Source organism: Dermochelys coriacea, chromosome 2 (assembly GCF_009764565.3).
Source record: "Dermochelys coriacea isolate rDerCor1 chromosome 2, rDerCor1.pri.v4, whole genome shotgun sequence".
In the NCBI taxonomy this organism is placed as follows: Eukaryota; Metazoa; Chordata; order Testudines; family Dermochelyidae; genus Dermochelys; species Dermochelys coriacea.
This window is the reverse complement of record NC_050069.1, coordinates 130,478,101-130,490,681: the sequence shown is the minus strand read 5'-3', so window position 1 is coordinate 130,490,681 and position 12,581 is coordinate 130,478,101. Positions and strand designations below refer to the sequence as shown.

Below are 12,581 nucleotides of genomic sequence, written 5' to 3'. Positions count from 1 at the left end.
TAACAGCAGTATAGACATACCCAATGGTACTAATTTCATTAAGCATATAATTTATTTGCCTGAGTCTGTCTTTTCCATTAATTTAATACTTTGAGAGACATGGACAGCAAATTGATAAAGACGCTGTTTCTTTGATGAAGCTGATGGGACCTTGAGTCTTTTAATAGTGATTATTAATTAGCAAAATAAATATATCTGGAAATAATTTCCTATACTATTCAATGGTTTTGACCAATAGTTGCCTCATTAGAAACCTTATAACCCTCTCCCCATCTTGAATATTTTCACTCCTTTTTCACAACATTTCGTTTTTCCCAGTCCACTTTGCCATATCCATTTTCAATAAAGGGATTATTACCCCTTTTAATTGTTTGTATCTCCAAAGCTATGTCATCACTTTATACACATGGCTTCTTTGCTTTCACTGGAAGTGAAGGCTAGTCCTAGATGTGTCATAGCTTTAAAGGTGGACATGTGTTTCTTGCAACAACCAATGAAAGAATGCACATTACTCATGTGTTGCATAAGAATATAAGAACATAAGAATGGCCATACTGGGTCAGATCAAAGGTCCATCCAGCCAGTATCCTGTCTACAGACAGTGGCCAATGCCAGGTGCCCCAGAAGGAGTGAACCTAACAGGTAATGATCAAGTGATCTCTCTCCTGCCATCCATCTCCACTCTCTGACAGACAGAAGCTAGGGATACTATTCCTTACCCATCCTGGCTAATAGCCATTAATAGACTTAACCTCCATGAATTTATCCAGTTCTCTTTTAAACCCTGTTATAGTCCTAGCCTTCACAACCTCCTCAGACAAGAAGTTCCACAGGTTGACTGTGCGCTGAGTGAAGAGGAACTTCCTTTTATTTGTTTTAAACCTGCTACCCATTAATTTCATTTGGTGACCCCTAGTTTTTATATTATGGGAACAAGTAAATAACTTTTCTTTGTTCACTTTCTCCACACTACTCATGATTTTATATACCTCTATCATATCCCCCCTTAGTCTCCTCTTTTCCAAGCTGAAAAGTCCTAGCCTTTTTAATCTCTCCTCATATGGGACCCGTTCCAAACCCCAATCATTTTAGTTGCCCTTTTCTGAACCTTTTCTAATGCCAGTATATCTTTTTTGAGATGAGGGGACCACATCTGTACGCAGTATTCAAAATATGGGTGTACCATGGATTTATGTAAGGGCAATAATGTTATCCGTCTTATTCTCCATCCCTTTTTTAATGATTCCTAATATCCCGTTTGCTTTTTTGACTGCCGCTGCACACTGCGTGGGCATCTTCAGAGAACTATCCACAATCACGCCAAGATCTTTCTCCTGATTAGTTGTAGCTAAATTAGCCCCTACCATATTGTATGTATAGTTGGGGTTATTTTTTCCAATATGCATTACTTTACATTTATCCACATTAAATTTCATTTGCCATTTTGTTGCCTAATCACTTAGTTTTGTGAGATCTTTCCAAAGTTCTTCACAGTCTGCTTTGGTCTTAACTATCTTGAGCAGTTTAGTATCATCTGCAAACTTTGCCACCTCACTGTTTACCCCTTTCTCCAGATCATTTATGAATAAATTGAACAGGATTGTTCCTAGTACTGACCCTTGGAGACCACCACTAGTTACCCTCTCCATTCTGAAAATTTACCATTTATTCCTACCCTTTGTTCCCTGCCTTTTAACCAGTTCTTAATCCATGAAAGGATCTTCCCTCTTATCCCATGACACCTTAATTTACGTAAGAGCCTTTGGTGAGGGACCTTGTCAAAGGCTTTCTGGAAATCTAAGTACACTATGTCCACTGGATCCCCCTTGTCCACATGTTTGTTGACCCCCCTCAAAGAACTCCAATAGATTAGTAAGACATGAGCTCCCTTTACAGAAACCATGGCGACTTTTGAGCAACAATTTCTGTTCTATGTGTCTGACAATTTTATTCTTTACTATTGTTTCAACTAATTTGCCCAGTACTTACCTGAGACTTACCGGAATTGCCAGAATCACCTCTAGAGCCTTTCTTAAATATTGGTGTTACATTAGCTATCTTCCAGTCACAGGGTACAGTAGCTGATTTAAAGGACAGGTTACAAACCATAGTTAATAGTTTCTTAGACACAAACACATTATTTGTTTTATTTATGTTCAGCACTAGGATTATGTCAAAATTTTTCAAATGTTCAGTTCATTCTGTTAAATAAACCTATTACATATACGTTACTAATGCTTACCCTGACATATGAGGGTATGATATTTAATTATTATGTATTTTACATTGTTAATTTGAAAAAAAAACCCTCCATGATATTACATGTTGTATTTCAAGTTCTTTATTCGTAAGTGCAGTGAACTGCATTGATATCTACTCCTTACTCCTTAAAACCTGCGTGCTATAACATCTGCAGAGCTCACAAGGATTGCATTCATTTTAATTGCATGATTTTATCATGCTAAATGAAGATATGTCATGTTTTTATGCGGTAATGCAAAGCACTGAGGCTGGATTTATTGCATTAGCCTATCTGTAATGTGGCAGATGATGGAATACCAGCGATAAAATCATAAGATTTACAAAAAACATAATTACATATAGGGTAATATAAAATTGCACATGGGAAAATATTTCAAACAAAGATTTCTGCTGTTAAAAATACAGACGGGAACTTCTTTGTCTTTTGAACACCAGCTGAACTCTGCAAATGTCTGGGCATTTCATTTCCTACTAGATATTCTTTCTGAACAGTTACCTTTTAAAAAACCAAAAACAAAATATGATTTTATATCCTTTATTTGTAAATTAAATATGATTTAAAGTTGGTTTTGACTTATGTGTAAGAGTTGCCATAATAAAAGAGTAACAAAGAGATAAATATTGTGTCATTAAATGAATTAAATAATATTGTCTCTACACTCTCACATAATTAAAACAGACACCTGCTATGTTACCTTAGAGTATAACTAGTTAAACTTCCTAAAATTCTGTATTCCCCCAGTGCAGCCTGTTGGTACCAAGATAGCATTACATACTGGCAGCTGGAAGACTAAGGTTTGAGTTCAGAAGCAGATCCCAAATCATATGGTCTATTGATAGTGCAACCTATAGAATGTTTCAAAGATACTTCTAGTGCTGTTTATGCCTCCTGCAGCACATACTTCCTTCTTATCAACAGAATGACACAGTCATCTATTTCATACTAGTTTCTGGAGGCACAGGGAAGGAATGGATATCTAAAGTAAATTAAGAGATAAAGAAAATATAGTATCCTAGTTATTGTAATGTAATCTCTTTAGAACATATAAAGTTTCTTCCCTCCTTCCACGTGGAGTAACCAGCTTTGATGTTAAATAGTCAAGCAGGCTAAAAAAATACACAAAAATACTGGCTAGCATATTTCTAGCAGACCATCCACATAGTAAAAGATAGACTGGTAAGCTAATAAAGAGGTTTCATGAGCTCAGTGGCCCTCTGGTTTGTATCTTATTCTGGGTCCCCTAAACTCCACACAAAAGCAAAGCAGTGCTTGGGTCTCGTTTACTTTCTACTGTGTTAGTGTGGCCCAGTGGATGCAAAGCATGCTCAACTCCCAAGGGACAAGGATTACTTTCTATTGTTCTTGACTGCTGTAACCAACACAGTAGCTGAGTGGGTTTCAATCTCCACTTCCACCCACTGACTGCAAGGAAGTCATCATTCAAAGGATTTGAGAGTGAGGAGGATGTAAATCTACATGGACAGAAACAAACACACACACACACACACACACCCCACAGGGATTTTTCTAGGGCAACAGAGAAAGATCAATAGAATATCTATTCCAAGGGGGGGAAATTAAACAGAAAGCAAAGTTTGATCAAAAATCTGGAAAACAAATTTTTTTGTACATGAAATGTCATATATTAAATGATCTTTATAGGTGGAAATATTAAAGGGGAGTTAATTAATCTTATTAAAGGCAGCATGGGAAGTCAGAGGGTGAGCCACTAATATAGTGCTTGGGTCTCATTTAGTCCATATTGATGTATAGTCCATATTGAAGGATGCAGGGTGCAGGTTTTTCTTAAGGGGCCTTTTATACACAGTTTAAAAAGTGTTCGCTGTACTACATTCCAAGTCTCTCTTTTCTATTTTAATAACTATAGACAATCATACATAATTCAGTGAAGATTAAAAATGCTTATTCAATTTTACCATTGCTTAAATATCCATGATATTAACAATGAAGTCATCTTTCATGTTTTTTTTTACTTTGGGGTACCCAAACAGTCTGTTTGAGAGTAATTAAAAATAAACCAAGGCTCCTTCACTCTCTCTTATTTTAGATATTAAGCCTGTATTATGAATGATACGTTAATTAACATCTCTGCATCAATTCTGTTACACATACTAATTCATAAAAGAGAGCAATGCGTATATTGCTCAGTGCAGCCAGTGATAAGACATTCCCAAAATGTCTCTCAAGCTCCTCTTTACTACTGTATATACTTACTGACTTTCTATCTTTCCTTCCATTTCTTTCTATCATCCTAAATTATGGAGCTAACTGACAATACCAACACATCATTAATATGTCTGAACACCAACATATTATGAAGTCTAATTAGGAAGCCTGAGACCTTGCAACACTTTAGCTAATAATGAATCAATTAAAATTAAGATTTAATATTAAATTAGAAACCCCACCTCTTTTTTGCTGCCAACCCAGAAATACTTCACTCTTATCCTTACCCTATGCACTAAATGTTGCAACCTAGTGGCATGATAAGGTATGCAATAGGGGAATTCTTAGAGGATATTACCTGCCACCTGGTTGTAAATCTGATTAACAGACACAGAAAATAAGTCATTTGCATGGAAATCGCCCAGCTCACACACACTCTTTCAGTCATTTGTTTCCTTTGGAAATCATGTTGAGATGAGGAAATGACTTTGAGGACCCAAGGTGGGTATCATTTTCAAATTAACCCTTTCTGTCTTTTACATTGAGTTACTTAACAAGAATGATGGGAAAATATTTAACTGTTTCAACATAAGCTGTTTTGTACTGTCATTCTCTAAGTGTTTTAATAGGAAACCAGTAAAGTTTTTTTTTAAACTAAGCTCATATTTGGACCACGACTATAACTACAATATTAGATTCTACTAAAACTGTATGGTATTATTTTCATTACTTTGCACTTTCATAAGGTAGTCTTAGTCCACTGAGAACATTAATATATAATTTTTTTTACTATAGATGTACACATCAACTCCAAAGCAAAATCCTCAATACTGCTCACCAATGCTGTAAACAGCAGTTGTCTAAGTATCTATATACTGACATATAAATATCTATACCTACAGATATATGCCCTTGATGTTTCCCTTTGCCATTTAAAGTTACAAAATAGTAAAGAGATAGTATTATAAATATAAAAGAAGGGTAAAGGAAGCAGTAAGATCTGTATACGTATGCCACATATAGCTATAAAATAGATTCACAGATACTAAGGTCAGAAGGGACCATTCTGATCATCTAGTCCGACCTCCTGCACAGCGCAGGCCACAGAATCTCACCTACCCACTACTATGAAAAACCTCACCTATAAATCAAATATAGCATTACAAAAATAAAACTAGCATAAAGTGTATGCTATGAACTATTTTACCATTAACATTCTATCACACAAAATTAAGTTCAAAGATACAAACTCGCCCTGACACTCAAACAGAAAACATTGATTTAAGATGGGAATAAATTATTACATAAACCTGCTCCACAAATGAGCTTGTCAGCTACATTGGTATTCACCAGAATGGGTTTGAATTTGAGGAGTTCCCAAGGCACATAGATGATTACCATCTTATGATCCAAGAAGTATTTATCTCCCTGTGCAAGCCACATTGACTCTATATAGAGCTACTTTTTCTGCTCTAGAAAAAATAACGTATCTTTCCAACTTCCCTCTTCTTACCCATATCCCACACTTAATTTCTCATTGCTTTCTTTAAAGCAATTAATATTATATTCAAATAATATGTGATTAGCATAAAAGTCCATCACCTGAATTTCTCAAGAACACTAGCACGAAAGTGAAAATATTCCTAGCAAATAGAATATTTAACAAGGGACTTTGAGACTCAGAAATATTTTCCAAGTAAAAAAAACTGACAATAGTAACACGTAAATATAAAGCCTACAGTCACCATAAAAAATAAGCAGAACATTTTTTTCAGAGCTGCTTTTCTTCTCTCTCTCTTTCTCTCTGACACACACACACACACACACACACACACAGGACAAAATGATGTATCTCAAAACACCTTACAAGTAATGGATGTGCAGTTTTGCATAACAGAGAGGCTTTTACTGGAATGAAAGATGAAGATTATAGGAAATAGCTCCATTTGTGTGGAAACAACAAAGATGATAGGTCAGTTTTAAAATGCTGGTTGCTGTTTGTCACTGATTGCACGTGCAGATTAATTCTCTTATGCTAAAGGTCTGCTAGGTTTTTTCTAATTGCAACTAGTATGTACAGTATTAGCTTACTGCAAATATCTAGTGCAGCTTACAACGCCATCAACAGTTACTTCTTGGGAATATGGATTTGGACTTGCAATGTGCTGCATGAATTTAACACATAAAATATGGATTTCATTGCAGCAGTGACACTAAAGGCTCACAACAACTGCTGACTACATATATTTTTCTCTTTCTTCTCTATCCCTTTTTTCTTTGATTTTTACCTTTTTACCACAGTGTGAAATACTTGTATAGGAAAAGTGTGTGCACTTTTCCCTCTGTACATGTACAGATACACGCATGCACACAAAGTATTGCCTCTATCTACCTTGTCATCAGTATCAACACAGAGACTTGCTTTCTGAAGAAGTATTTGCTTTAACTGTTTGGATTTAATTCAATGAAAAGTCAAGTACAATAGTGTAATATCACAGAAAGCTTGTTACAGACTTACAATCAGGATGCAGTCAGTGTGGGCATGTATGTGTATGTTGCATGCTATGCTCGTGATAATTATAATATGAAACATTACAGTTTTGAAGTCCAAATAGTATTCCGCCACTGAATTTATAGTAATTGAATACAAGTTAAAACTGTGCTGCTTAGAACCTAGCTTGGTTACTGGGGGAAGAAGAAAAAAAAAAGCTTTGCAAAATGCAGTTCAATCCTGAACACGTATAAAGGCAATTCACTTTGAGTATAGTATACACACATTTATCTTGATTTCATGTATGTGTCATATTTATCAAAGTGCCTTTGTGATGTATAAAAGTTGTATACAATAGAATAATTCTATGGATTACATTAAATACAGTGCTGCTGATAGTTCAAGAAAATAAAACCACCGAAGGAAATACAATTATGAAAGGCTCCTACCTTTTATTCTGCTTCTGAGCAAGTGTAGTAGTGTCCAACCCAAGCAACGCTGGAGAATTTGCTACTATCTTCTCTTTTTTGTTTGTTTTCTGCTGTTATTTTCTAAGACTGATCCTACTTGAATCTAACTCAGCTTCTTCTCACAGCATCACTTAACTCTGGACAGCAGGGAACAAATGCTTAGGGGGGAGCTCTCTCACTGACTGGCTTTCATTCAAAGCTCCTGATTAAGAAAATAATAATAATAAAAAAATCACTCCCTCACAGAGAGGGAGGGAGAGAGAGAGAGAGAGGTTCTTCTGATTGAACCACAGCACTTGCCATGCGAAGGTTAGAGACTGGGAAAGCACAGGCTTTCCCAAGCACACAGTGATTTGCAAGTGAATGCAGTGGGAGGTACAGAGAAAGGAAAGCTTTTTTGCTGAAGCTTCCCCCTCCCCCTCCTGATAGAAGGCTCTCTGTTTCTGAAGTCCAAGGTAATTAGCTTAATCTATTTTTTTTGCAGTGATAAACAGTAAACACGTGACCACTTCTTGTAAGCATTCTTTCTTAATTAGATATATTTACTTTTCCTTTATCATCAGTGATCCTGCAGTATTCATAATGGCAAGCCACTGAATAGTAACTAAATATATAAACAAGATACCAACTTAAATTACAAGTAGCTCTGAGATGTAACCAGAGAGTTATTAATTTTTATTGTTTTCACTGAACTGCCTACCCCATTAGTTAAAAAACAAAACAAAACAAATCTGTCTCTTCTGCTCCATCAGTGTTATAATGTGTACAAAACCGTGCAGGTTCACATTATATAAGATACCAAAATGTTACTAAACCTCATCTGAGAAGATGGTACAGAGCTACTATTCATTCTCCCCAACCTTATATTTTCTTCAAGTCGATATTTGCATCACTTGTGTTTAGCATATTGTTATTTGGCTCACTACAGTGTAGCTTCCCATTTTGCTGCTGTAATCCTTTTCACAGCTTTAATCTGTAACAATTGATATTTCCTAATACAACAAATTGGACTCAGCACAATCCCTCCTTCGATCATATTAAGCTCAATCCTTTCTCTGTGTCATAGTAGAGGATTGTATAACGTTGGCTAGGAGAGATACAGCAAATATCCATTTAAGATTACGTCAGTGGATGTCAGTATTGCTCCATCCAAACAGTGCCAAGAGGGAATTTTTCTGGTTGTAAAAAAGGCCTAAACCCTTCCCCAAAAGTTAAGATGTATCAGATATAGGTTGCAGCACAATGTGAGAGAGAGAGACCGATAATATCAACAAAGATGTACTAGCAGTGAACTGTATTACACTACAGAGTAGTCTCTTCAGAGGAAGGAATACAAGCCTCATTGCCTAAGTCAGCAGGTCTTAAAATGTGATCCATGGACCAGGGCAGGTCTGCAGAGCAGTTGATGGTGGTCCATGAGTGCTGACAGGCCACATTGTGTTCTCTCTTTCCCATTTCCAGCTGCTGAATTTCATTAAAAAATGCATCAAGAACTAAAGTATGTACTTTCTCTTTTCCATGTAAGCAATTGCTACAGATGCCAAATGGATGTAATGGGATCACTTAAGGGAGAGGAGGTGATCTGTGCAGTCACCAATCGGAGGGGAAACAGTCCACTGATGTGGCCCATGCAATGCATAGAGTTTGAGAATTCCTGTCCTAAGGTCAATCACAAGTAAAAGAGTAAAATTTATTGACATGAAGGAATAAAACAATGTGACACAGAAAATTTCTCTCTTTCTCTTTCCAGGATATAACACAATGCATAATATTTTAAAACCAGTTTCTTTATATTTGCTTTCTTTCTTTTCCCAAAGCTAGTTCAATATGACAAATAATGATCTTGCTTCTGTTACTGCTTTACATAGAATTTCATTCTCAGTCATTCACTCTTTCTCAAAGAGTGACTAGAGTATGGAATTAATAAATCTGTTTCCTTATTCCCTCCAACATGGGGAGAGCGGTCCACACTTCACACCAATCTGTCTTGCAACAATGCTGTGACATCTTTACTGACTTCCAGTATTCATATGAGACAAGAAATATAAAATTCCCTTTTGTTTGATGGTCTCTGCCCCAGACTGAGTTGAATGTGGTGTTTACAATTACCTTTTCCAGCTGGACCGACCGTGCTTCTGCTTCCTAAAAGCAACATGTCCAGGGGTGGCCCCTGTAATACCAAGCTGAACAGCCTCTTAAAGTGACAGCTACATTGAAATAGCTGCAGGGAGTTATAACAAATTTTTAAATATATATTGCTGTGAAGTAGCTTTGCAAACCTGAATAGCTGTTCTGATCATGGTCCAACAGATTCTTATGTTACAAATTGTTGATAGTAATTTTTCCTCTTATTTTTACATTTTGTCTTTGTTATTAATTTTGTAGTCATTATGAAATGAAATAAAATGACTGCATATAATCAGATCTATTTTATATATATTCATAAAAAAACATACATATATATGCACAGTCTCTCTTAAACTCACACACACACACACACACACACACACAGAGGAAGAGAGGACAAGATGATTTAAAGGACATTCTTATTCCATAATAAGAGTACCTTGTTCCAGTTTACATTAATCCAAACTTAATCTTAATTAAAGTGGAGTAAATTAAACTGGAACAAGGCTTTCTTATTATGGAATAAGAATGTCCACACATGGAGTTATTCACAAATAGCTATCACACTCCAAATTCACATTCTACCCTTAATCTGAATTAACAATCAAGCACAGAGAACCTCTAATGGGTTTCTAGCTTCTGTTTCTCATGGAGTGGTCACCATTAAAAAGTCAACATTCACCCACAGTGACAACACAGTGGTATCTAAAATAGAGCAGTTATTTACTCTCAAGAATCCAAGAAAATACTGATAAAATATTTACTTTCTAATATCTACCATTATATACCATGTGTGAGAGGGAGTACTATTATAGGCAGGACTGATATCACTTCCTATTTTAAGGTTGCCTGACTTCCCATTATAAGCCCATTTTCAATAGCTTATAACTTTGCCAAACATTAACCATTTGGGTTGAAGTTTTCTTTAATGGGTGTCTGCCTCAAGCTAAATTATTTTAGTAAGTTTCAGCCAAAACAGATTAGCTGTTTCTGAGAACGAGGCTAGGGAAAATACACTTTTTTTTTTGCCTAAGTTAAAATATTTAGGAGACCTTTTCTTTGAAAAAGCTTTATATACCTCAATGCTTTGGAATTTGTATGTCAGGAGTGTGCTTTTTGCTAGCCCCATGAAAATCCATCCAAATTTGACCAAGTTATGTAAGACTTTGGAAAAACTGCAGTTTGTATACATGCAACAGAGACTTCTTAGAGTTAGCAGCTACATTTCCCAAAGATTCCAACTGCACTGAGCATGCTGCTGCCCAAGACTCAGCAAGACTTGCTGTGCAATTGCAGCTCTAGGATGCTATAGGTCATGCTGGGTCCAGTGCTGGGCACCTGAACTGGGTGTGGGGAATCTGCCTCTCCCTGTCCTCTGAATCATCCCCCCCCTTCCCCACCCATAGGGCCCAGGAAGCTTGAAGGAGAAAGAGGCATGACTCAAATGCAGAGGGCCAAAAAACATATCTTCAGAGGATGGGGAACAAGCTTTAAAGGAGCAAGCTAGTTCACTGAGGGGTACATGTTTTAAGTACAACCTGAAGGAAAGATTCCCTCTGATTAGCTTTTATTTCCAACTTGCCTATCTCCTGGGTTAGAGCAGCCAACCAGGACTGCTACAGGCAGGTGGACCTCTCCCCACTCCCCCTCAGCAACCCAATACCATTCTCACAGAAGGCAAGGGAGCAAAAAGAGCCCAGCAGCTCAGGACAGCTCCCTTCTCTCCTCCCTTCCTCCTCCTGTGAGCAACAGGATGCCTTCTTTGCTCCTACCTGATCCATGCAACAACCTGCCTGGAAGGAGTGGAGGAGGGAATTCTTCTGCAATGCCTGGTAGAGAGGGTTGATGAACCCCAAAGAGCTGTAGGAGGAGCATAGGTGAGACTGGGCGGGGGGAAAGGATGGCAAAACTGATATGAGGACTGGAGTGATTTGGCAGTTGGGGCAAAATTGCTGTGCAGGGAGATGGGCAGATGTGGGGGTAAAGAGACCCTCCCACTTTTTTCCCCACACCACTTTAAGCATTAGGGACCAGAGGTCAGTAGATTGGAGCATGGAGTCAGAGGGAAACTAGAATTGGGAATTGGGGTGAGGGAAACGGACTGTCTGGGGCTTGATCTGGAATCTAGAGGTGGGGAGTGGGACTGCAACTGATTGGAGATTGGGAGCCAGGGCATCAGTGGGAGACTGAGGTCAAATGAAAAGCTGGGGTGACAGTGGGGCTGGGATCCATTTGGGCAGAGGGAAGGAGGTGAGGAGGGAAGGAGATATGACAAGATGTGAGGGGATAATAGGCTCTTGTTGGGCAAAGGGACTGGAAAAGTAGTTGCGGGGACACACATCAGATAAGAAGCTGGGCACCATTGGGTATAGGGAACATGGGGGGATAGTGAAACTAGAAACCAGGTTGGGGGGGACAGAGAGACATCAGATGAGGAGATGGGGAGGGAAGAGTCTAGCACTTGCTGAGCAAAAAGCCTGGGACTGTGATGAGAGGCTTGAAGGGTGGTGGCTGGATAGAGGAGAACAAGACTGGGATAAGGAACCGGACATGAGGAAGAGACAGGACTGGAATTATGTCAAGTGGGAGCAGAGTGGGCAGAAAGGGTGATGCTTGTAGAGAATGAGCAGAAAAGTCTGTGCCCACTAGACCATCCTCCCCTTTCAGAGTGTGGAATGGAACAAAGATTAGATTCCTGAGTCACACCCTTCCTCTCCTGTCAGCAAATATCTAGGATACTCACTTGCAAAGTGATGATCCTCCTCTAGTGCTGGTCATATGGAGGACAACAGCCTCCTAACTCCATCAGTTAGTCTGTTAGCTCATATGGAACAAGTCTCTGTAGATGATCTAAAAGTTCCAACCCAGCTGATGAACCAAATGTGTATGTATGAGATGTCACCTGATGGAAAATTTCTGTTTTATCAGTTTGCGTCTTAAAAACCTAGACAATGACACACCAAACATTGATTTAAAAGAACATTTAGGTTGCAAAGTTAAGCTCTGAAAAATTAGGAAATGGCAAAATTAAGATGACCTGTGC

At 37.9% G+C, this 12,581-nt stretch overlaps 1 protein-coding gene across 4 annotated transcripts in view; it reads right to left on the bottom strand.

The window, feature by feature from the left end:
• Nucleotides 1–7,781, bottom strand: part of CDH10 (cadherin 10) — a 167,424-nt gene extending 159,643 nt beyond the window's left edge. For 3 of the 4 annotated variants that reach the window (XM_043508437.1, XM_038392454.2, XM_043508439.1), the window contains exon 1: nucleotides 7,391–7,766. The gene's annotated coding sequence lies outside the window, so the exon portion shown is untranslated. Of the gene's footprint in view, nucleotides 1–7,390 lie in introns of all 4 variants that reach the window. The other variant, XM_038392461.2, reaches the window with a different exon arrangement.
• Nucleotides 7,782–12,581: the final 4,800 nt, after the last annotated feature.